Source organism: Hipposideros armiger, unplaced genomic scaffold, assembly GCF_001890085.2.
Source record: "Hipposideros armiger isolate ML-2016 unplaced genomic scaffold, ASM189008v1 scaffold_262, whole genome shotgun sequence".
Lineage (NCBI taxonomy): Eukaryota > Metazoa > Chordata > Mammalia > Chiroptera > Hipposideridae > Hipposideros > Hipposideros armiger.
The window spans coordinates 1,387,830-1,411,570 of NW_017731612.1; the positions used below are offsets into that span (position 1 = coordinate 1,387,830).

Consider the following 23,741-nt stretch of genomic DNA (forward strand, 5'->3'; position numbering starts at 1 on the left):
AACATTCAATAATTACATTTATCGCTCTGTAATTTCATTATGTTAAGCCCTTTGTTCCAGCCAACTGAATGGACTTTTAGGATATTGGTTCTTATACCCACCGATTCTTGAGAACGAGATAGTACTGCTGCTGTTTGAGTTTCAATAATTTGAGCATTAATTTTCAGACTACAGAGAAATCACAATAATGTGCTCACATACGTTTTAATTACCTTAGAACAATAAAGAGTAGATGTGAAGTTGAGAATTATGCTTTCTAAAACTGACTGAACTTTCTCCTTTCTGGAGAAAGTAACATTAACCAGTGTGCCATGCCTGAAACTCTACCAAACAATTTCACAGAACCAAGGATGGTAATTAATAGGCAGAGTCCAACGCAGCATGTTACTCTGCGTCTTACCGATTTTCTACAAGAAAAGCACCTGTCCTCGTCGGACATGTACATTTTCAATAGATTTTCTGAGTGTCCATTTCTCAGGAAGCCGCTTCCTGGCCAGCGGTGGGGACGCTGTCATGCCCTTCAGCCCCGCCGTGACGTCTGCACCACCGTGGGGCTTCCTCTGATTGTTCCCACCATCACCTGGGGCTCCCACGAGCTGTTGTGTTCACCCCAGTATCATAAATGGGCCCGGCACATATTAAAAATTATGGATAATAATACTTATTATCGTTACCATTATGAACATTAACAAAAATGAAAAGCTATTTTCTCTGTTTAAAGAGAACAATATATCCAGATGGAGAAACAGAATAACTTAAGCACTGAATTGAGTTCAGTCTCAATTGACCAATTTGAGTATCATTTTTGTGGTTTTTAAGACTATGCCCCATTCGAAGGAAAGTGGTTTCATAAACTGAGATGTTGGGAGCCATAATACTTTAAATGAATAAGTGTAACTTTTCAATGATTGCCTTGCTTATTTTACATAGAGCATGTGGAATCTCAATTGCATTGATGTAACTATTAGTGAAAGATTGGTTGGGAAACAAATGGAATTTAAATTCTAATTATTCATTTGCACTTTAGAGTAATGAACAGAATTAGGACTTTTATATGTGTTCACAGGAACATATGCATCCCTGCATCTGTTTCCTTTCCTTGTATTAATCTTTAGTGTCGCTATATTTATTTCTGAGGTTTAAATGATTTTTATGTAGGCGTGGAAGACTATTCAGTACATCAAGAAGAACGCTTCTGAGATGTCTGATGAAATATGACAAGCTCTGTGGCTCAGCAGTCTACAATTGAATCTCTGATTCGGGAATGGAGTCAGGCCAAAGCTTCTTAATGTGCAGAACGTTCCCCTCTTGCTTCTTCCCCATTAGCGTGGCAGTCGGCCTTTGGGCTCCTACGGATGCTTTTATGCTTGAAGTACTAAATATAAAAATGATTTATGGGGGTTTGAAATACCAGTATCAGGATTATTTACATTTATTATTATTTTATTTTTGCCACTAAGTTGCACTTGCTGCATGAAAAAGATTCCACTGGCAATGAAAGGGAAGTACACGGAAACAGAGCAGAGGAAGTTCTGTGGGAACTCGCAGTGGGGCGCAGCGCCACCGCTGCAAGGCTGCCATCACTGCTTCTCCGACATGGATACCACCCTGCCTTACCTTCCTTCTACTGTCGAGGGTGCTGCACCCACTTGCTCTGCGCATTTCCCCACCCCCTTCCGTGTTCAGACCTGGCCGTTAGATAAGTATCACTGCCATACTAAACGTGAGTGGTTTCCTCCTGGCCTTCGCAGGAGAGCTTTTCAGCTGAGGTGCCACAAATGAAGGAAAAAAACAAAAGAAGGCAAGGAGGGAAGGAGGAAGGGAGCGGGGAAATTAATAGGAAAGAAGAAAAGCAGAAAGGAGGGGGGAAGGAGAGAAAGAAGGAAGGAGGAAATGGGGGGGGAGAAGAAGAAAGAAAGGAGTGAGTGAGGGGAGATTACGGAAGTGTTTCTACATTTACTTTTGCTTGAACGCATTGAACCTGGCCAGCTGGCCTTCAACTTCCACAAGGTTACCGTGCAAGATAAACTGCATTCAAGACTTTTAATGAGGAGGTTAAATATTTTAAATAAAGCACCATGCAAGTTCATCTGATCTCGGAATGTCCAAACAGGGGACATTTTTTTGTTTGTTGTGGTGGGGGAAGGATGTGTGTGTGTGTGTGTGTGTGTGTGTGTGTGTGTGTTAGCTTGCTAAAAGTTGCCTTCTCTATAGATCTTGAAATATTTAAAACGATACTTTCTAAGAAGTGTAAACACTGAGTTTGGTGCAGAACTCTCAGCTCTACAGCTCAGTAGAGTTACTGCTTGCTTTCTCAAATCACCTCACTACCTCATCAAATTAAGTTCTCAAGCATTCAAACATGTTCTTTTCTAAGCCTTCATTTTCTTCTCGTATTATAAGAGAGCAAAGGAAATGCATACATCAAGTTACACAGGCAAACATTTTCACCAGTAGGAATGAAGAATATTCACATTTTAAAAACCTATTGCCCAAAGCCATTGATGTTTAGATTTCTTTATCAGTCTGTTGTGGGTTTGGGTAAAGTCTGTTCTCCATTCAATATTGCTCTAAAAGAGATCTGAGATTTGTCAACTCCAGAATGTGATCACATTCCTTAGAAAACTGAGCTAAAGGAAGCCTGGAGGCAGATGGATTCAGGAAAGTTCTGCACTGCAGCGGACACCGCTGACTTCCGAGGCTTGCTGAAAATATTTGTAAAAGGGTGCAGTTCGCACTCTCTGGAATTGCTTCACTCAGTGTCCTGAAGTGTCAAAGCCGAGGCTGGCGAAACAGTACACCATGAGAGCTGAGGCAGCGGCCCTGTCTCACACCTGCCCCCTCCTCTCACTTCACACACCTGAACTAAATCACATGGTCCCCTTTCCGCTAGTTACCGAGGAACGGTGACGAGAAATAACGTTCCCTTCTGCTGTCCAGCACACAGGTGTCCACGACGGCAGTCCTAGCACATCTATGTCTGTAGGTCGGACCAGGCCGGCGACTCTCAGAGAGCCGCCCACTTCTTCCTGTGCACAGATGGCACCTATGTGGCCCGTGTCATCCCTCTACCATCCCCGAGACGTGTTCTGACGCACAGCTCATCCTCAGGTCTCTTTCTGCTCTTGACTAACAACATTTTACAGATGCCTCTGCTGCGGATTTACAGTTTCCATTAGAGATACTTTTAACAAAGAAGAAAACTCCGTTACTTTAGTATCTTAATGTACTCGAACATATGTTTGTTCTTTAAATAGCCCACGGTTCGTCCAAGAGAAAGAAGTCAGGCTTCAGGTTAAGCTTTAAACATAATGCTCATCCACAAACTTCAACCCAGAAAGAACTCGCCGGGTGGGGCCCAGACGCTGCCTTGGCTTCCAGGCACTCCTGCTGCTCTAGCTGTTCTGAGTTTTTCGCCAGCCGCTCCCCATGTCCAGGGAGGCAGCCCGGCTGGAACCTTCTAGTTTGCACAGAGCACGCCAAACACCTCTCTGTCCTCCTCTGAGTAGCTGCTGCTCTAGGAGCTCAGGGCTTCATCTTTGGGTCTCATTCTCCGTGGTATCTTTCCTGCTCACACAGAATCTGCAAGGGGACTAGGGGATCATTAGTCCTGCTGGGGACGCTATTTCACTGGTTAGAAACATTCCAGAAGCAAGGCTGGCACTGAGATTTGAATCCAGGGACAAGTTTATTTTAAATCTAATTGGGGGTGAGAAAGACTAGGTATTGTTGTTTTAATATTCAGGTGAACTAGAAAAGATTGTCCTTTTTGAGGTAAATACACACACACACACGTTTTTCTATCTATTTTGGTTCTCAAATATAGAACTTACAAATTATGATTTTATATATTTATATATAAAATAGCCTCCATTTACTTTCTTTTGGTATTTAAGGACAATCATTTAAATTGATACATTTCTTAGATAATAACTTCAACTGGCAGAAAATCAAATGCAATTTATATACATTTGCAAGTTTATGGAAAAGAGGTCAAATATTAAAATCCTTATGACTTTTTTCCCTTTTTTACTTAAGAATGATGCCTGAGTTTCTAAATTTGCATCTGTATTTTCCATCCAGGGGGGAATTTTCATTTTATAGTTAAGAAACCATACACATTATAATCTTTTCAAGGGATTTTTCTAAGTATCAGTCTCATGCTGACCAATTGCTACTAAGACAGAGTTAAAAAAAAAAAACTGTTCTGCTTACTGTTCAATTTCCCCAAATCCCCCCATTAGCTTATCACAAGGCTTTTAAAATGTGAGAGCTGTGTGGTATTAGCCATCAGAAGGTAAATACTCGGAGGGTTCCTATTAGAGAAATGTCAACAGTCGTGGCGGGTGTGAAATGGTGCTAAGTTCCCGTTTTTGCATCGAGGTGAATGGATGACCCAACCCCCTTTGCTTATTACTGACTGATTTCTTATGAATCAGGTGCAGGCTTAGACTGTTGTAGTTGGTGGACTTTCTATTCTCTGCCTCCATTTGCTTCACGAAAAAACCGTGGCCAGCAGAGCACCTCCTTGGCATCTGGATATGGCTAACTGGCATCTTTCTAACAGAAGACATTAAAATGGATGCTTTTGATATTAAAACATCTCCTTTTAAATCTTTGTGGAGAAAAATAACTGCCTCCTAGTTTTGGAGGAATTCAACCAATTACAGTAACTTTTGTCTTCATCAATTTCCTTTTGTGGCAAGAAACTCCCAGGATTTGAACCATGAAGTTGGTGAGAATGACAAACTAAAATCATTAGGAAAATACTTCAATATCTTTGCATGCCATTGACTTTAAGATACCTATAGCCTTGAGTTGATGAAAGATATTCTGATAGGAGATACCAAGAAAGCAAGAAAAGGCGAGTTTGAAGAAGATGTAATCAAGTATATGCTACTGAAACTTTTTCAGAGCTCATTGCGTAAGCTGACATAATAAACAAAATAGGTTGTCACTGGAAAATGCTATAATTGTAGCTCTGAACAATGCAGTCTTATTCATCAGGACAGATTACAAGGAAAAAACAGGCCAAGGGTCCCTTTTATTTACTTATCTCTAACAGAGACATTGGAAAGGATGAATCAAGCCACATTTACATGGCATTTCGTATTTCCCATTTATTTTGTGCATGGGGGATTGGGAGGTTTTACAGGTGTAGCACAAAGCTGTTTCTGTCCTCATGGAATTCATGCTTGTGCTATATTACATGTATTGCTCTAAGAATTGCTTTTTCTTTCCTAACAGGACCTAGAGGGAAAGCCTCTGTCTTTAAAAGCAATTTAGGGCTGTATCATCTAATGTCCAACGTCGGTGGCAGCTGTTTCCCGGAAGCAGACCATCAGAGCGGAGCCAGCCTCCGAACCTCAGGTCCCAAGGAGAGGAGTTTCCATCTTCAGTAACGTACACACTGCGCTGTCAGTAACCCTTCTCAGGGAACCATTCATAACCCTACTCAGTTTGGAGGCTGAGTTTCAAAAATTGGCATCTTCAGTACGAAAAGGCTAAAATTGTTAGCAAGTGAGGTGCTTATTATGCAAACGTTCTGGCAACAGTTGAAAATATGTCAAGTTCTAGCTGTCTTGTTTTATAGGCAGGGCTGTGCCTTCCATCTACAGTGCAAATCTAACTTCTGCAAAACCTAAGCACACGTAAGCACCCCCACGCTGGAAAGGCAGGCGGAATCGGGTTTGAAGCAATTATCTGCTGCTACATAAATCCTTCCTAAATAAAACTTGACTGTGTTCCACTCGTTTATCTAGAAGCAACGTATACCCCTGTACTGTGCACGCCTCGGCTCCAGCACACTCGGCAGTAACTCACCTGGAGAAGCACTCTGGTTGTTGTCTCTCCTCCGTTGAGCTGGTCCCCGTCAGAGCACGGCCGTCCAGGGTGCGGGCTGCGGGGCTCCAGGTTACTTAGCAGGAGTGGCCAGTTCCCAGGGCTGCCCCCGGCACCCCGGAGCCGCTGCAGCCCAGCCCTGGCGTCTGAACTCTTCCAGCAGTCGCTTTTTATTTATACACACGCTGTCCTTTTCAAAACAAGCAGCCAGCTGGAATGATTCAAACCTCTGTTCAGCACACCGTTAAAATGCAGCTTCCCTCTCGGACACGAGAATTACACCAGGGAGCAGACCGAGCACAGCAAAAAGGCTGCGAGAAGTCTTTAATCACGGGGACCAGCTGCTGCTGCTCGCCTGGCCGCCAGCCCCTCCTCTCACACCAGGACTATGAAGGCAGCTGTGCCCGAGGTGACTGGCAGACACAGCCAATTCCTTCCGCTAATCACCCTCCAGACGTTCAAGGACCGGGAGCTGTTGTGATGTCATCCAGTCAGGGGGATGTCACACACCCATACATTCCAACAGACGCTAATTCAGCCATCAGCCTCCCTCCTCACCTAGTGATGGGTGAGGTGCTCCTGCAGGGTCTGCATAATCCTTCATCCTTTCAGCCTACAGCTGGGCTGTTGCCTGTGCAAGCGGAGAATAAAATTCCACTTTGCAGCTATGACGCCAAAAGATCCCATTGGATAAAAAAATAAAAGTTCAAGACAGGGTTTTCGGGGGTAGATGTGTGCCAGTCAAACGTGGATTCTGAGCTCAGCAGGAGGCAGCCACGAGCAGTGGCAAAGCTGTGGCTGTGTCAGTGAGCTAATACACACCCCTGAGACCAAGACTATATCGCCCATCATCAATGCCGGGAGGGAGGACTCAGTGGCCGTGTACATGTGTGTTTGCTGTAACCAGTTTCATAGGAACAGGGGTAAATTAGTATGGAAACATTCCCTTCTACTCCCAGCATGGGCAAAGTTAAAGGTCTCCATGTGTCATTCTCCTACTTGGTGATAAAAGATGAAGATTACCTGCTTTTTGTTCTCTACTAACTCATATCAACTCATAAAGACATAAATTACACTATTTACTTCACGTCAAGTTCTTCGAACCTCTTCATCCAAAGACACACAAGCGAAAAGGTGTTCTCGAAGGGTTTCTTCGTTCCAGGCTGTGATTCCCTGGGCAATTTCTGCTGTGGCACCTTAAGTGTCCACCATCTGACTCAGTGGCGTGAGATGTGCTAATGAGAGTGGGGCCCCAGGCCCCTCACAGGCTGGGGAACAGAGCTGCCAACCTTTGTCCCACCCACAGCGCCCCCGTGCTGTGTGCGCCTCTGGTCCCAGAGCTCTGCCTGAATTCCTGGGCGGCCTCAGGGACCCCCTTGTGCTGCAGGTGGAGGCTTGTCCCTTGAAACACAGCCGTAACTGATGGTGTGGTCTTTGGGGCGAATCATTGTAACACCCCCAGTGTTATTAGTGTTGTCATACTGCACACGGTTCTGAGGGCAGCAGGTTGTAGACAAACGCTAGATAGAGGGCAGCGAAAAGAATCTGGTCAGTTAAAAGGAGCATCCACCAGTCACTCTGTAACACAAACACTACCATAGGTCACTTGTCAGTTATTTTTTTCAGGTGCACAGGCTAAATGTATGTTAAAGAAAAAATTTACACTTTGCAACTCCTCAAAGAAGGGTGCAGGAACTACTTACTAGCTTTTAGGAATCTTTGGAAGGCAAGGATGCATTTCGAGGTCAAGTCAGAATTTCCAGTGATACATGTGAAAATTCAAAATGGATAAATGAACTGCAGTTAAATCTCAGTGATGTCTTAGAAATAATTATTACTAAAACAGCACCATGTCAAACACCGACTACTGAGAAACAAAATAAAATAAATAAAAAACCTGTTTGAGGATTTTCCATTATCTAATACTAATAATTCTTTTTTATTTATTTACCCCATTTCATCATTCGTGTTCTACCTACACAAAAATGAAAAGAAACATTAAAAAAAATACTCAAGGTCTTTATCCTATTTACATATTTCTCTTTACAGCTCAATGAAGAATGCTACTTTATCAGAGTAATTTCAGTGCCTGGAACTAAATGACAAAACAGTGATTTTGATTACAACAGCATGGCATTCAACCATGGGGCAGGGCTTACAACCCAGCACAGGTGGTAATTAGAGTCGGCGTTGACTGATTACAAGTGAAAACCGCTGATCATTCTTTTCTCTCCAGTATTAGCCTATAAACACTGTTTGTAGGTAAAGAAACATAACATTATTATTTGGAGTAAAATGAATAATACAGGGACATCATTTGACAATGCAAAATGTTATATGTAATTATTAATGGAAGATAGTCTAACATAAAATACTTTAAAATATCTGTGAATCACTAATTAAAAAAAAAAATCTGAGACCCTGAGTTCAAATTCCTGGCAGAAGACAAAACAAAACATGTTACTGTCCTTTTCTCATTGTTTACTCAGAAATAAACTGAATCTTGGAGACAGAGGGACGCACTGGATGTACATGCGTGTAAATGATGGAACCAACCCAGAAGTGCTTCCTTTCCCACTCCTGGGGAAAGTTGGAGAAATTCACAGAGCCCACACTAAACAATAAAAATAAAATAATCCTGAAAGTATCTTGAATGGTTTTCCTAAAATTTCCTTTTTATAGTGTATTTTTCAACAACTGAAAACCTTACTTGAGAAAGCATTCACTTTGATCACTTTCTACTCTGCTGTGCTGCGGGCATGAAATCCGTGAGGTCGGGTGCTGTGCGGAGGAAACATGATGCTAGGGAAGGTGGGGAGAGGCCTTTCTCCAAGTGTGCAGATGACGAAATCACGTAACCTGTGTCCCTCGCACTTAAGTCAGATGCAGTATCTCTGCAGGGAGCTTGTACTAATGCCCGTTATGCAAACCATCTGCCCAAGTGTTCCTAGTTGAATTCTATTCCTTTATTTTGACACCTCATGAAGTGCAATATAATTTCCCTTTATCTATTAAGACACAGGTCCAGTCCTCAAGGATCTTTATGAAATTGAGTTGAATTTGTTGAACTAATACATATTTGGAGATTCACACAATTTTATTCAATTGCTTCCTTGAAAGTTCCATTAAAGTTCAAAAAGTGTATTATATGGATGGTTTTGAAAATGTAAAAATGAAAAACTGGAAATATTTTATAATCACACTTAAAATGTAAATAAAACATACAGTCAATATCAATATTATTCAATAGAAGTAATAGAATAGAAAACCATGCACATTTGTTAAAAAAGGAAACTCATTTTTTGGCTTAGGGAAATTCATGATTTACATGAAAGTCAGGGGTAAATATATCTACTAATAAAAATATTGGATGACTTTAGAAAAATTATTTTTTAACAATTTCTAAAATTGCTGTTTGCTATTTCTTTCTTATCAACTTCTTTTTTAACTAAAGGCCAGTTGTAAATGCATCATTCTAAAATAAATAGAAATTTGCCAAGAAAATGCCAAAGAAATATTTGCAAGTACCTTGTAACCTCTCTTTTTAAAAACCGCTTCTCATGAATATACAGCTTATGGAAGAAACATTTATAGCTTTTAATATACATTTTTATTTTTCAATTTCCATTACTCCTAATTCTTCTGCAAACATGATGATTTTGAATGAACACAGGTAATTTAATTTACAATGTAAGCTGTAAAGCTTGTGCTCGCAGGGTGCCAGCACCACGGTGACACTTTCTGTCTCCTTTTCTTGCAATGATTTTTTTTTTTAAATCATGAGCAAGTTTCCGGTTGTCCAAGGAACACAAAAGGCTCTCACTAACTCTTTTTAAAAGGAAAAGCATGAATAGAAGAAGCTGCTATGTTCAAAGTTTATGCCTTCAGGGAGAACAGTCTCTACCTGGGCTGTGACTGACTGATACAACAACTTTTCTAAGGAAAACACAACAAAAGCCGCTCTGCCAGTCATGGCTAGGATAAGACCCCCGGGGAGAAGGGGGGCGCACAGGTCAGGCGGCTCCGCTGGGCTCACGCGCGGCGAGGAGTCAGGGCCGCGGCCCAGGCTCAGTGGGAGCCAGTGTCACTTCTGGAACGTTCTGGAGACACGGGGGGCGGGGACCGCACGCGGGAAGGAGGAGCCCGGGGGCCGCATCACTGGGGTTCCAGCAGGAGGGCAATCAGCGGCCCTGTTTCACACACGCCTTTGGGGGCGCCTTTGGGGGCTTGAGAGGCACGCGAGGGAGCCAGCGGCCCGTCCCGGCATGGCTGGCGGCCGCCTGAAGGCACGTGGCTGTAATCACAGCGGGTGTTGGCCAACGCGTCGTGGAGCGCGCGTGGGAGCAACGGGCACAATCGCTCCACGGCCTGATCGGGCCACGAGCATTTCCGTGCGTGTCTCGTGGAGGCTCGAGAAGGCGTGGCGTTCCCAAGGCGCGTTAACTGTCCATTAGGCCCCAGCTCCAGGGGGGCCCGGCCCGTCAGTGGGAGTCCGGCCAAGGGCTGCAGTGTGGCCCGGGTACCCCCAGGGGGCTTCGCGTGGCTTCGCCTTTCTCTTCCTGCTCTCTGTGTATTTATATTCTGTTTGCCAACCTTTCACTATGGTTTAAAGGCAACTTCTTTTTGACTCAGGCCTTACAAGTCGAGTCACTTGATAGCCTGCAATTTAAAGTCCCAGATGTTCAAAGTGAGAAGCCTGCGTGCAGAGCAGAGTGCCGGCATCACGGTGGCACATTGGTGCAAACCCTGTCCGTTGCACAGGGCACTTTGTTTCTTGTGTTAGCAAACTGCTTTTCTCTTCGGTGTCCCACTACCATTGCTTTCCTTCTGTCCCGGCCCCTGGGGAAAGGCGTCTCAGCTGAGAGCGACCCCTGCTTCTGCTCTGACCGGCGGGAGGCCTCAGCAGCACACGCCTCTGGAACCCGTTCTGTCCCTCAGCTCCGACGCCTCGCCCTACGTCCCACCACCGTGACACCTCGCTGGATGCGCCTTCCTTGTCCTGTTGGATTTCGGCACCGAGATGTGTGGGGGCTGCTGAGAGGGTGAGTGGCGACCAATGCCACAAAGACAGCGCTAGCTGCGGTGGTCGGAAGTCTCCTTGGCGTTGGAGCAGTGAGACAAGTGAACACACAGGTGAAAGGCCCAGGCCCAGGTGGCATCCCCGCCCGCAGGCCCAGGGGGCTCCTGTCACGGGCCTGCACTCAGGCAGGAAGCCTTGTCTCGGGCACATGCGATCGTCCTCAGACCCAGTCGTAACCCCAGCAGTGAAGGCTTTGCGTTTTGAGGACAAGGATCCTTTTTGTGAAGGTTATATCAATACTATAAGCAGTGCCCTGCCATCGAGTAGACACTGCCCTTCAAAACTTTATCTTATGAATAAATGAATGAATGGATGGTGGCAACTTGGAGCTGGGCAAAGGGAGAGGGTACCGTGACCTTGTGCAAACGCATTCTCAGTGCAGCCACCGCACCCGCTCTGACGCCCACGCTCACCTCAGAACGACACAGACGCAGTATAAAGCCGTTTTCACGTGGACAGGAAACCCCAGACTAGCTTTCCTCTGTAGAACCCATGTCATTTAAATCTCCCCCATGTTAGTCAGGAATAAAAAGATTTTAGTAAGAATAAAGCATTCTTTTCTTCATATTCACATATATATATATATATATATGTATATGTATATGTATATGTATATATATATATATATAATTTAATTTGATTTGTATTTATAGACTCAAAAGAATGACATTGTAATTTCTCAGTGCTCCATTCTGTATATAATACAATATAATCTGTCTGTCTTCTACGTCGTAATAAGCACCATTCTATTTTAGGACTTTAATTGATGGTTCCTCTTTCTGAATAGAAACAATCATACATGAAATGATAATAAATTAACTGGAAATAACTGAAGTACTCTGCAGACAGAAAGTTTACCAAAAGAAGACAAAACACATAATCAAATGTAATACAAAATAAAAAAATAAAATAAAATGAATTCTTATTGAATGAAGTCAAATAAGACTGTAACACACTATGTGATAAAGGCATGATGCATTTGTGTGCCAGATCAGCTGTCTGTTAGCTGGTGAGGGAGAGAGCAGTAATTACATTTAGAGGGGAAAAAAGCAAGTGAGGATGACAGAAGGGTTTCAAAGACTATGCCAATCACCCTGCTAAAATTTTCAATATTGGAGGTTCCCATAGAGGGCAATATTGTATAAAAGATGGTGAAGCAAGAATCTGCCAATTCATCTCTGTTGATGTGCTTTAAAGAAAACTGCTGTTACCATGAATTTGATGCTGTGCTTCCCCTCACACTCTAATATATAAAATGATGCACGAGTGTGCACACCCACGTGTGCACACGCAAGAGCAGACTCATCAAAAGCAAAGAGTGAACTCAGTCCCTCCTCGCAGTAGCTTAGTTGAGTGGCATCCAGTTTCGCCTATAACTGGACTCAGTGAAATCTCAGGTAGCAGGTTGCATTCTGTCACGTACCTACACACATCTATATAGTCGTGCAGTCCAATAGAAATACTGATGAAACAGTGGCTTCACATGCCTGGAAAAGAAAGGCGAACTACAAATACGAGGAAGCCACGCCTACACTTCAAATCCAGCATCCCTGGGCCCCACGCTGTCTGCGGCTGTGCAGTGAAAGGGCTGCCCAGGAGGAGCCCCCAGGCGAGGGGGAGCAGTGAACCGGATCTATGTCCTGGGGGCGGGGCGGGGCGGGGCGGGGCGTGGAGGGGGCATGGTTACCCGGAGCTACAGGCCGTCACCAAGCACGTTTGCGCTCATTTACCTTCCTATCGCTCATAACTGGAAAAGTGGTTGCTTTGCCACAAGTCCCCTCCTCTCAGAGATGCTAAATATAATTACAACTTGAAGCATTTACTCTCAAGGGAGCTTTACAGTAACTGATAATTTGCACCGAGCTTACAAAGAAAACAGTAAGGACGGGACCCTGTGCGTCAGTATCGTTAAATCACGTGACTTCAAATATCCAGGTCCCTGTAGGTGTCAGTACACACGGTGGTGTGGGCTCCCTGGAAATACACCGCACACCATCTATCCCCTGTGCCTCGGATGCAGGCCTCAGAGAGATGGCTTTCTAAGGTTCCCTTGTCATTGAGTGTCCTTTCCAAGATTATCATGATCCTATCATGTAGGCTAACACAGTAAAACGAATAAGTAAAACTGTAAGTCAGATTTTCAGTCTGTTAGTCAGAAGAAATAGAAAAATAGACTTTTTATTTAAGGTAATCTTTGAACACAAAGGTCAAATCAAAGTAAAATAAATTGTTTAGATCAAACTAAGTCATGCTGATCTTTAAAATAAAGCTCATTACTTACCAAGTACAACTTCTAAAGCCTCAATAATATTTTCCAATACGCCAAAGTAACTAAGGGGTGTATGTGTGTGTGTGTGTGTTTGCAATACGCAAGAGTTTCATTTGGAACAATCTGGTTCATCTTTCCATCTCAGATTTCCAGGTTACCTCGGAAAAAGTTATCCTCCGGCACAAGCCGCTACTTGGCCTGGTCCTTCCATGCCCATTGTTACGTTGAAGTAGGAAGAAAAAAATCTGTTGAACTTAATGTTCCCAGTCACAACCGTCAGCAGAAGTTGGATTCAAGATGCTTGCTTTCTTAATCCATCCAACACCGAAATTACGTTATCTTCAAATCATTTTAAAAAGTACTTCTGAGCTCACAAAAGATGTTCTCCCAGGTGTCTGGTGTCTCCTGATGACCCTACAGTTAGTGCAGCACTGTGCACGTCCTCCCGGCCAGCAGGGGTCTGGACTGGGCAGGAGGTCTCAGGGACTCCCTGCCCTGTCCCCTTCCTGTCACACCAGAGCACTTCTCTGAGGGCTGCTGTCCAGACAATGCTTCATCCCATAACTTGGGGAGCACGGGGGGGGGTGTGTGTGTCTTGCGGGCGGCCACCTAAAACCCTGCACACCCTAGGATACACTCGATGGGACAGCAGTCTTACTTTCAACCTTTCTCTGTGGTGGGTTATCCAGGATGTGGCAGCTTTCAAATTTCACTATCTTCTCCACAAGTATCTTGTAGCCAAAACCTTATCTATATCAGAACAGGCCTAAAGGCTGGCACAGCAAGGAAGGTTTAAGTTAGACCTTAAAAATACTAAGCAGCATGGGGAATCATAGTCACTGAAATATGCTCATGGGGGAGATACGACGAGGACAATTTGTGAGATTTTATTTTCTATATACTTCTATTTAAGGTATGCAACTTATTTTTCTGCTTTGAATAGAAGGGATAAACCAGAGAATTTCAGAGATCCATGCTATATCATAATTTAGATTGTGGTTGTCAAATTTTGTGCCCCACCACACACACACACACACACACACACACACACACACACACACACGCGCGCGCGCGCGCGCGCAAGCACACACAAAACAGACTTTCACAAAATGCTTCTCTGTAGCTCCGTGCAGTGCACCTGATACTTTGTTTTTGTTTTATTCCACCCCTTCCCTTCCCTTCCCTCCCTTCCCTCTTGTTTCCTTTCCATAATATCTCCAAATGCTGACCTTCATTTATTAATGTAAATGCACATCATGAACCGTGGCCTGCATTTGCTGCATGTCTCATACAATACTGAATATAAAAAGATCAAGCGATTTCCATGGTGTTATAATTGGAACCATTTCCTGTGTTTTATTCCACTTAGCTGACTATTTTTATAGTCTTCACAGAATACCACTTTATTTTCACGAATAAATAAAATGACATCAGCAGACGATGCTATTCCTCAGAGGCTACGCAGTCAAACAGGCCAAGCAGGTTAAACACGAGCATGGAAACAAATGGACCTTTCAATTAGACGGTGACGCCGGCCTCGGAAAGCAGACAACAACAGAATAACTAAATGCATCGCTTCCCCTAGGACTTCAATGGTTTGCAATTATAAATTTATAGACGGACACTTAGAAATCCCAACTTCCAATTAAAGGGAGAAATGAGTTGCCATAAAGCCATGGAAGGCAGCACTCAGTATTTTTTCACGATTCTTTGTGAGAAACCACAAAGTCATCGTTTATTGCATCATAGAAATCTTAGTGCTGCCTTAAAGGCTAGACTGGTTTTAAGTGGCACTAACAAGCTCAGTTTAGTTGTGCACTGTCTGTAATGAGAGTAGCTCCAACCTAACGCTAAAGCAAAAAAAAGAAAATGCTCTTCTCTTGTGGCAATGTATTAATGTGCACATTTCTTGACACGCAGCTCTAATCTGAGGGAAAAAGCCAGTGCCTGAAAATAAGGAAGGAAAAGGGCCACGCAGCAGGACGCTTCGCTGGCTGCCTCTCTTTCTCCCGCAGGTGTGAAAGCCGGCTGTCACGCGACTTTGTGGCGCCTCCCACGAGTGGGCCACCGTCTTTCCCACCCCTTCACTTCGGGCTGGGCTGCAGGACAAGTTGTGTGTTGCGCTCAACAGAATGAGGAGAAGGCGACATTGTTCTAGTTCCGATCTGAGGCCTGTGGGGTATTATGTGTTTCTACCCTTTCTCTTGGAAGTCTGTTATCACGAGAAGGACGACGCCTGGACCGGGTCCAGCTCCGCCCAGCGCAGCGCAGAGCCCTCGCTGACCTCCGGACCCACGAGCGAGCCTCGTCACCGCTAGAGACCAGCTGCCCCCGCTGACCCGGGGGGTGTGGAGGACGCGCGAGGGGCACGGCATTAACGCAACGCACGGAACAGAAATGAGGCTGTGAGCTGTGTATTAATCCTGCTCTCGTTATGGAAGTAACGGCAGAATAGCTAGAACATCAATTCACTTTAGTACCACAATTGGTTTGAGATAAGTAAACCGAGTTTTAACAACTTTAAGGAGTAAAATAAATGTGCATTAAAGCTGCTGAATTTTGGGTACTTAGTTACACAGAATTATTTAAGTGACACATTGAGTTGCTCTCCTCTGTCTAAAGCCATTTTTAAACGGCCTTATTCTACTTGATATATAAATTATGTAAAATGAAGCAAGGAAAAATAGTGATCACATATTTCGTTCTCACTAGAATTTCTTATATAATTTTGAAAACATATTTTTATCTATAGTAAGATGTTTTACAAAACACACTTTTTAAAATGTGAGTAAATTTCAAGATTTGTCTTCACTCTGTTTAGTTCTGCCAATTTCCGTGAAGCAAACACATTCTGTATTGCTTAACAAACTTCTTTTTTTGTTGCAAAGGTAAAGATGGAGTTCGAAGCAGAAATGTCACTCATAGACTCCATAGGATTTTTCACCCCACTCAAGATATGGAATAAAATCAATATTCCAAAAAAAGTTAAAAAACAAACAAATAAAAAAAAGTTTTTGCTGCTTTGGTACCAAATGGTCCTAAATTTATGAAGCAAGACATTTTCTTTTTTTTGACTGATGCCATTTAAGGTTAGAGAACCATCGATTTTACTGTAAAGGAGCTATTATGAAGAAAGTAGATTGAGCTATAATAAAATGCATTCATAACTAAAGACACTCCACATAAATTTTCATGTCAGCTCGAAGTGAGGATAAATTAATATTTCATTGATTTATACTTACAGGAATGTTATCCTTTGCCCAGTCAAAAATATGAAGTAAACAAACAAACAATAACATCATAATTTGATTTGTAACTTGAACAGGTAGCTGTTGATTTGCTGTTTCCACTTTCTGTTAAAATTAACGGAAGATATATTGATACTTCTATGTAAGAAATATATTGACAAATGGCTCGTACACATCACATCCCTCATTTTTTGGATTCCGAGCAATGGGAATAATAGTAACTCCCAGACAATAACAGGAAGTGGTCCCAGTGCCCCACTGGTCTCATCACCAGCAGCGGCAACAGTGGTTAACAGCAGCCACTACTTCCTGAACGCGTGATAAACGGTGTGCACTCTCTTCATGAGAACACATTCACATTTTTAAACAAAATCCAGCCAAGTTGGGACAGGTCCTGGGCGAACCTTTTCAGAGTGCGTGCGTTATGGAGGTGTGGGCATTTGCAGCCCACAATGAGTTGAGAAATAAGAATAATAGGAAGAGAAAGGAGACAGGAAGAGCAAAGTAATAACAGGACAGAAATAAAGCCGCCAACTCCTGACAGCGTACAGCAAACACTGAGTGCGCCAGGCAATTTCTGAGTAATTTATAGTCGACCCTTGAACCACGTGGGGGTTGGGAATGACAAACCCCTTGCAGTCGAAAAGCCCTATAAAATTTGACTACCTGAAAATGTATCTACTAATAGCCTTCTGTTGACTGGAAGCCTTATCGACAACATAGCCAGTTGATTAATGTCTTTTTGGCATGTTCTGTGTATTACATACTGTATTCTCACAATAAGTAAGCTAAAGTTACTAAGAAAGTCACGAGGAAGAGAAAATACGTTTACGGTCCTGTATTTATGATGATGAAAGTTTACATCATCTGTTTCTAAGATGAATCGTGTCAGTATCTCCCTCAATAGCGTCTCATAGGATATAAAACACCACAGATGTCACATGCATTACTAACAGTGGACATCGAAAATGCAAAGATCGTGTGAAAAGGAAATCCGTATTTCTTTCCAGGTCAGCGGTTCACGCATTGATAAGGAAGCGGCGGCGATACGGTTGCTTTATGGCAGCCAAGGTGGTGAGGGCATCTCCAGAACGTTTCCCAGTGTAGTGACGGGAAACAATTCGTAGATAAGGGGGCCCGTGCAGTTCAGACTTGTACTGCTCAGGGTCAGCGGTACTGTTATTAACTCAGCCCCATGGGAACACCGACCTCCTCAGATGCGGATGAGACATCGGAGCACAAAGGCCGAAGCCCCTTCGCTGCCCAGGGTGGTAGGACTGGCTTCTGACGTGGTGCGTCCAACACCTGAGTTCACAATTTTAACTCCAGTGCCGTCCAAATGGAAGAGAAGCACTGAGCTGGCCGCTGTTGGGCTCTCCCACCTCACGCTTCCCAAAGCACTAGCAAACCTTCCAATGATTTACATTTCAAACTGTCTGAACAGTAAACTACAGAACAACGTCCCAGGGAGAAACAAAGCAAAACATTACATCATCCCTAAGGTACCATAAGAAGTGACCCACTTAACAAGAAGGAAAAGCCCTGCCAGATGACAATCAATAAATTGAATGAATCAATAGCAGATTAAAAGGAATGCCAGGATATGGCTTAAGAATGTCTCTAGTTGTATAAGAAACCTGTATGTAAAGTGGCTATACCACCTGACATGCACAGTTCTGTGTTAATGCCTGTTGTTCAGCCTGTTACCTGGCTTAGAGCTTTCCTGAACTTATTTTCTTTAAACAAAGAGTAATATTAACAGCTGCCACTGGCTGCACCAGCAGCTGCCGTATTTTTTCTCCTGCATCACGTGAGTGGGACATGTGCAAAGCCCAGTTCTCGCTTTCACACGTGGCTAAATGAGAAAGACCCCAGTTACTGTCTCTTCTTGGACTACTCCAATCTCAGCTTAGCTCCTCTGTCTCCTTCAAGCTCTGCATCCAGGGTATCTGCTGATAAAGTGAAGGCGCTTGCTTACCAGGAGCCAAGAAGCTCTCACATGTTGCTGGGGTGACACTGAGGGTGCTGAAGCCTGGTGGACGCACGAGGCCAGTGGGATGACTGGTTAGGTAAGCTGTACATCTTCGTGAGTGTGGAATATGTGTGAGTAATAAAAAATGAGCAGCCCTACTACAGAGTATAAAGATTATGGAGAGTAGTTAAAATATTGTTACAGTGGCTTTGCAATATGGTGTATGCCATAATTTGCAACTATTTTTATTGCTATTTGAAAAGGCTTTTTAAATTTTGCAATAGTGCTTTTCTGCAGCAATGAGATAAAAAGTCCATGCACAAGGAGAAACTTATTTTACTTAATTTTTTAAAAAATGCTGATAAAATGTCAACATTTATCATCTAGTAAGACTATTGTGATATCATTTCCCATGAAGACAACTACTGCAAATCTGCTACATGAGCCCTGGGGTTTATTTAAAACATAGTTTACTTAGAACATGCCCTCACCACAATGACTTATCTCACAGAGCTCCAGAAAGGTGCTTATGTATCATTCTGTGAAGTATGAGTTTTCATTAGCTCATTTGACTTCTCCTAAATTAACTTATATTTCCCCTGTAAGTTTTCTTCTGTATGAAATGAGGTCTGTTAGCATTGGCACTTTAGAAGAACAATATCACAAAATGTTAAAATGATGTCATTTGTAGAAGACAAAGTCAGGTTTAAAATGTAAATCAGAAAAGTGAACTTTAACAATGGTTCAATTTTTTCCAATTCTTGTACTCAGAGTAAAGCTGCTGAAAGTCAGTGTGCCTTTTGTTATTGTGAATGTTACTGTATACTCAATTAAAACTCAATATTAAAGATAAAAGTTATTTTACAATGAAAAGTGAAAATTTTGGTAGAGCAAAGCATTATGGCAAAACCATATTTTTACTGAAGTGAGCTAAAAAAGAGAATGGCAGTGAAACATATTTCCATTCAGTTTCGGTGTGTGCCTAATTCGTGACTGAATCCAAACAACCTTCAGTATTCTCCAAACATAAAGAGAAGTTGTAGTTGTTGTAACTCGCATGTATCTGTGTGTGTATGTGTATCAATATTGAAGGAACCACAGCATTTTTAAGGGAGCCAATGGCTGGTCTACATACACACATGGAAATGTTAGCATCGCAGTAAGTGCTTTCTCTCTTTGCTGCACGTCACATCATCAATCAGGTTTGAGAGAAGCTCTGGCCTTTGAAGGACTATTTTGTAAATCAACCTAAATTCCCTGTAATGGTATTTAACTTTAATGCATTAGTTCTCTTTATTTTGCTTCAATCCTTTTCTAATGCAATTAGAAAACTTGAACAAAGTATTTCAAGAATGAAGTACCAAAAATCCCTCATGTTTCAAGGTTTACTGACTTATAATTATTAACTATAAAATGTACAAAACAGAAAAAAAAACATTGAAATTAAGCATTATAAAGGCTAGAGTGGTACTGAATAAATCAAATTATGTGAGCTCACAGGGTGTATGAAATTAAATTTTTGAATTATATAATTGGAGTTTGCAATATCTTCATTTGTAGGAAGAACTTTATGGCTTTTCTACTTCATTGGATACATTTATATTCTACATTGACATGGGATAAAATTACGACCCTGCGTTCTAAAGCACAAAGGAATTGTTTTCCACTGGAATTAATCCTTCTTCACATTCTAAAGCCATTTTTAGTCAATTGAACTTGTGATAATACATCATCCCATCCTTGTGGGTATGAAAAATGAAATTAGGACTGCACTGGAGTGGAGCAGAATGCCAGTGTAATGAGTCAGAAAACATGGGTTCCTAGGTCTAGTTCTCAATGAACTTGAACTTGGATCTTCACTTGCTTCCGGAGGGCATGACCTACACCCAGGCACGTGACTGCCCACAATACGGCGGTATTACTCGACTGCTCCAGGAAACCTCTGCTCGCGGAGATGGAAGTTGCAAATGACTTATTTGTTTCAGGAACTTCCAAAAAACCCAATTCAATAAACATCAAAGTGTTAGAATTTTCCACAGGTAACATCAAACAACTGTTTCCTCTCCAAGATTCCTGAAATCATTGTCTCAAGTCCTTACCATGGTGTTTCCAACATCCTAATCTATTATATCATGATGCTCGCCCATGCTAATCAGCCCCCCAAGCTCCACATTGAAACATCATCAAATGTCACTAGTGTCCCAACCTCCCCTTGTCCCCTGAGACAGGGCTCTCCCTGGCTGTCACTTAACAGTTCTAACATGCAGGAAAGTCTTCCTGCCACTGGTCATGGGAACTTCACATACTGTGGCCTTTCATAGTGTCTAAATATTCCCTGATAGGACATCTAGCATTTTACAATCACCTTTCAATTAATTTCTTAAAAAGAATAGTGTTAAGTCATAAACTAACATTTTGAAGGAGCCCCAGAGATTCCAAAGTAGCACTGGCAGTTGGCACGAGATGCCCTGAATTTTATTTTAAAAGGTTCAGCTTGGTTAAGAGAAGATCCTTCCTTTATGAGAAGTAAGATGGAACTCAGCATTCCAACAGAGGAAGCCAGGTGCCTCATCACCGAAACGATGCCCACTCACTGAGGTGAAAACACGGCTGGCATTGTGGAGAAAAGGTATGAATGAACTAAGACAACTATGATATACAATTTTGTCTTTGTAAACGTTTTTTAATTCATTTTCTTTATTTTATAAGATTTTCAAAAGATCACTATGAGAATTCATTTTTAGAGGAAACTAAGGAAAGGCCATTTTGTCTCCATTTGACCTTGACCTTCAAAGAGGCTGGATAACAAGATATTCAATGCGAATGAACGCCAAAAAGGAAAGCTGCCAGTGCTCCTGGCTTTCTACTGCTAAATCTTCCCTACTAAAATCTTGATGGATGTGCATTTTATAGAAGCGAAAGCAAACCGAAAACAGGACACCCAATAAATTTCCCAGTTCCCATTCTGTGTGAAGGTGACAATAATGAGTGCCCAAAACTCGGTCTCGCTACTATTTCATAAGAGAAGTGTCAGGCCTAACCTGAAGCTTTCAACAAGAAGGTTTCCCTTAAATACTGCAGCCTGAGGAAAGCAATACCTGAGAGAAAGAGATTTCTAGTAACGAATGTGTATGCTCATAAATATTCAGAAAATCAGCGCTAAAATTCACACTACAAAGAAGATCTGTTATTTGGGTTAATGAAGAAGGTAATCAATCAGTGCAAACTTCATGGTAGCCATTTCCATAATGAAGTGCAAAAAATCATAAGGTGATCACAAAAATAGTGTCTGCTGAGAAACATGATGGCTTGAAGGAAGAGTGATTAGTCAAGATCTGACTACATCTCTTGTCCATTCAAAATATGGTCATAATTTTTGTTAATGTTGGTTTGTTATAGGAACCAGATGGGGAGTTTCCTGTGAGAGATGAACAACAGACAGCACCAGAAAAAGTATACTCGATAACAAACCTTTCTTAGAAAGAGAAGAGGAATCGCGCAGTAGTGAACTATAAAACAACAACACATGAAACAGAATCCGTTTGAAGATGCCTGACATCGGCACAGCCAGAATGAACGTGCTGCCTGAAGCTTGTGTGTTACGAACGACACAGCTAAAATGGCTGCCAGACGCATGTGATACTCAGGAACAACAAAAATCTGAAATTGTGGGCAAGACATGTTTACTTAATTGTGATATTTCTTCCCAATAACTATCTTTAGGATCGTGACTCAGTCGGCGCTTTTCCCCCTGTATGTAACATCGCTGGTACCATGTATAATTGAACTGATGGTGGACAGGCATTTGTTGAACTGAGGGGTGAATCTCTAGCACTTTCTAATTAATCCTGTGTCCCCTGAAGAAGACAGCGACAACTTCACAAGGCCACCAGGAGTTCCTGCAGGTCCACAGAGTTAAGGACTTATTGAAAGCAATGTCTCAGTACAATTCTCTCTCTTTCAATGTGACAATAAAAGAGCATACGTTTACATAATTAAAAGGGTGACTATGTGGTGACTTTATTGTTTCCTAGTTCTCACACAGACGATCTGGTCTTATTTTATATGTTCAATAAATTTTTACTTTCAAGTGGCAATCTTTCACTTGAACAATGCATGCCGCATCACAATGTGCTCGTCCCTGGGGATGTGAGAGAAGGAGCCGTGACGAGCCACCATGCACAGCATAGTCACCAGGCACAGTCAGAGTGGAGCGAGCACCGCTGGACTCACAGCATCTCGTGTAAGATGTGAACCCAACGACAGGCGCACACGCGTTGTTCTCTGGGTCACTGAGAACGGGCACCTCGCAACAACTGATGCCCGTGGAGCGGGAATGGTGGTCCGTGCGTGGCTCTCACGGCCGAGGGCCACACAACAGGGGGGCACGCGTGCAGGGGGAGCACTGCAAAGCGCTCTCTCGTGAGGCCAAGAGAGAAGCCTGTTTTTCTCTGGAAGTCTTGGCGCGCAGAGAACGGCCGCTGGCCACTCTGCCGTGGAAAGCGGGCGGCCTGGAAGGAAGCGAGCAGGAGGGCACGGCGAAGGGAAATCCTAGCGAATGCCACACACCCGGGCGTGGAATTATGCTAATTGAATCCCGCACCGCGTCTGCACTTTGAATTACAGGCGCCAATAAATTTCTGTGTTGCTTTAGTGAGATTGATTGGGGGTTTCGGAGACTTGCTACTCTCAGCGGAAAGAGACAACCGGTTTAAACACTGTGCTCCTTCCACGCCTTTCTCTGAGCTTCCCCTGCCCCCAGCCTTGACACATTTCTCCTCTGGGTAATAAACCCCAACCCACCTACTAAGGTTGAATTCAACTGCAATAACCTATATTACGCCTTTCATGATCTCTCCAGTCAGAAGTAACTCGTTACCACTTGGGCTTCTGCTGTATTTGGTGGCGTTGGTTTAACTGAGTCTTGTGTTTTAGTTACCGGTTTTTCATGACAATGTCCTCAATGGCTTTGCGATTAGGAAGAAAAGGTTCAAACGTCAACTCTTCTAATTGCTACTTGGAAATCTATTAAACTCCTTTAATTTAGAGCTTTTTATATCTGTAAGTTACTGACCATCAAAATGAAATAACAGAACTACATAAAACAAAGTTAAAAAACACACATGTTAACGGGTCCTTGTGTCTCCCTAAGAAAGATATATTGACGTCATAACCCTGAACCTCTGAGTGTGATAGTGCTTGGAAATAGGGTCATTTCAGATACAATTAGTTAAGATCAGGTCATGCTGAGCGAGGGTGGGGACCAACCCAAAACGACTGGCATCCTTATAAGAAGATGACCATGAGAAGACAGACACACAGGGGAAGCTT

General features: G+C 42.8%; 1 protein-coding gene across 1 annotated transcript in view; it reads right to left on the reverse strand.

The window, feature by feature from the left end:
- LOC109390276 (bifunctional heparan sulfate N-deacetylase/N-sulfotransferase 4) overlaps window positions 1–6,465 on the reverse strand; it is a 188,539-nt gene extending 182,074 nt beyond the window's left edge. The window contains exon 1 of the mRNA XM_019656544.1: window positions 5,824–6,465. The gene's annotated coding sequence lies outside the window, so the exon portion shown is untranslated. The remainder of the gene's footprint in view (window positions 1–5,823) is intronic.
- Window positions 6,466–23,741: the final 17,276 nt, after the last annotated feature.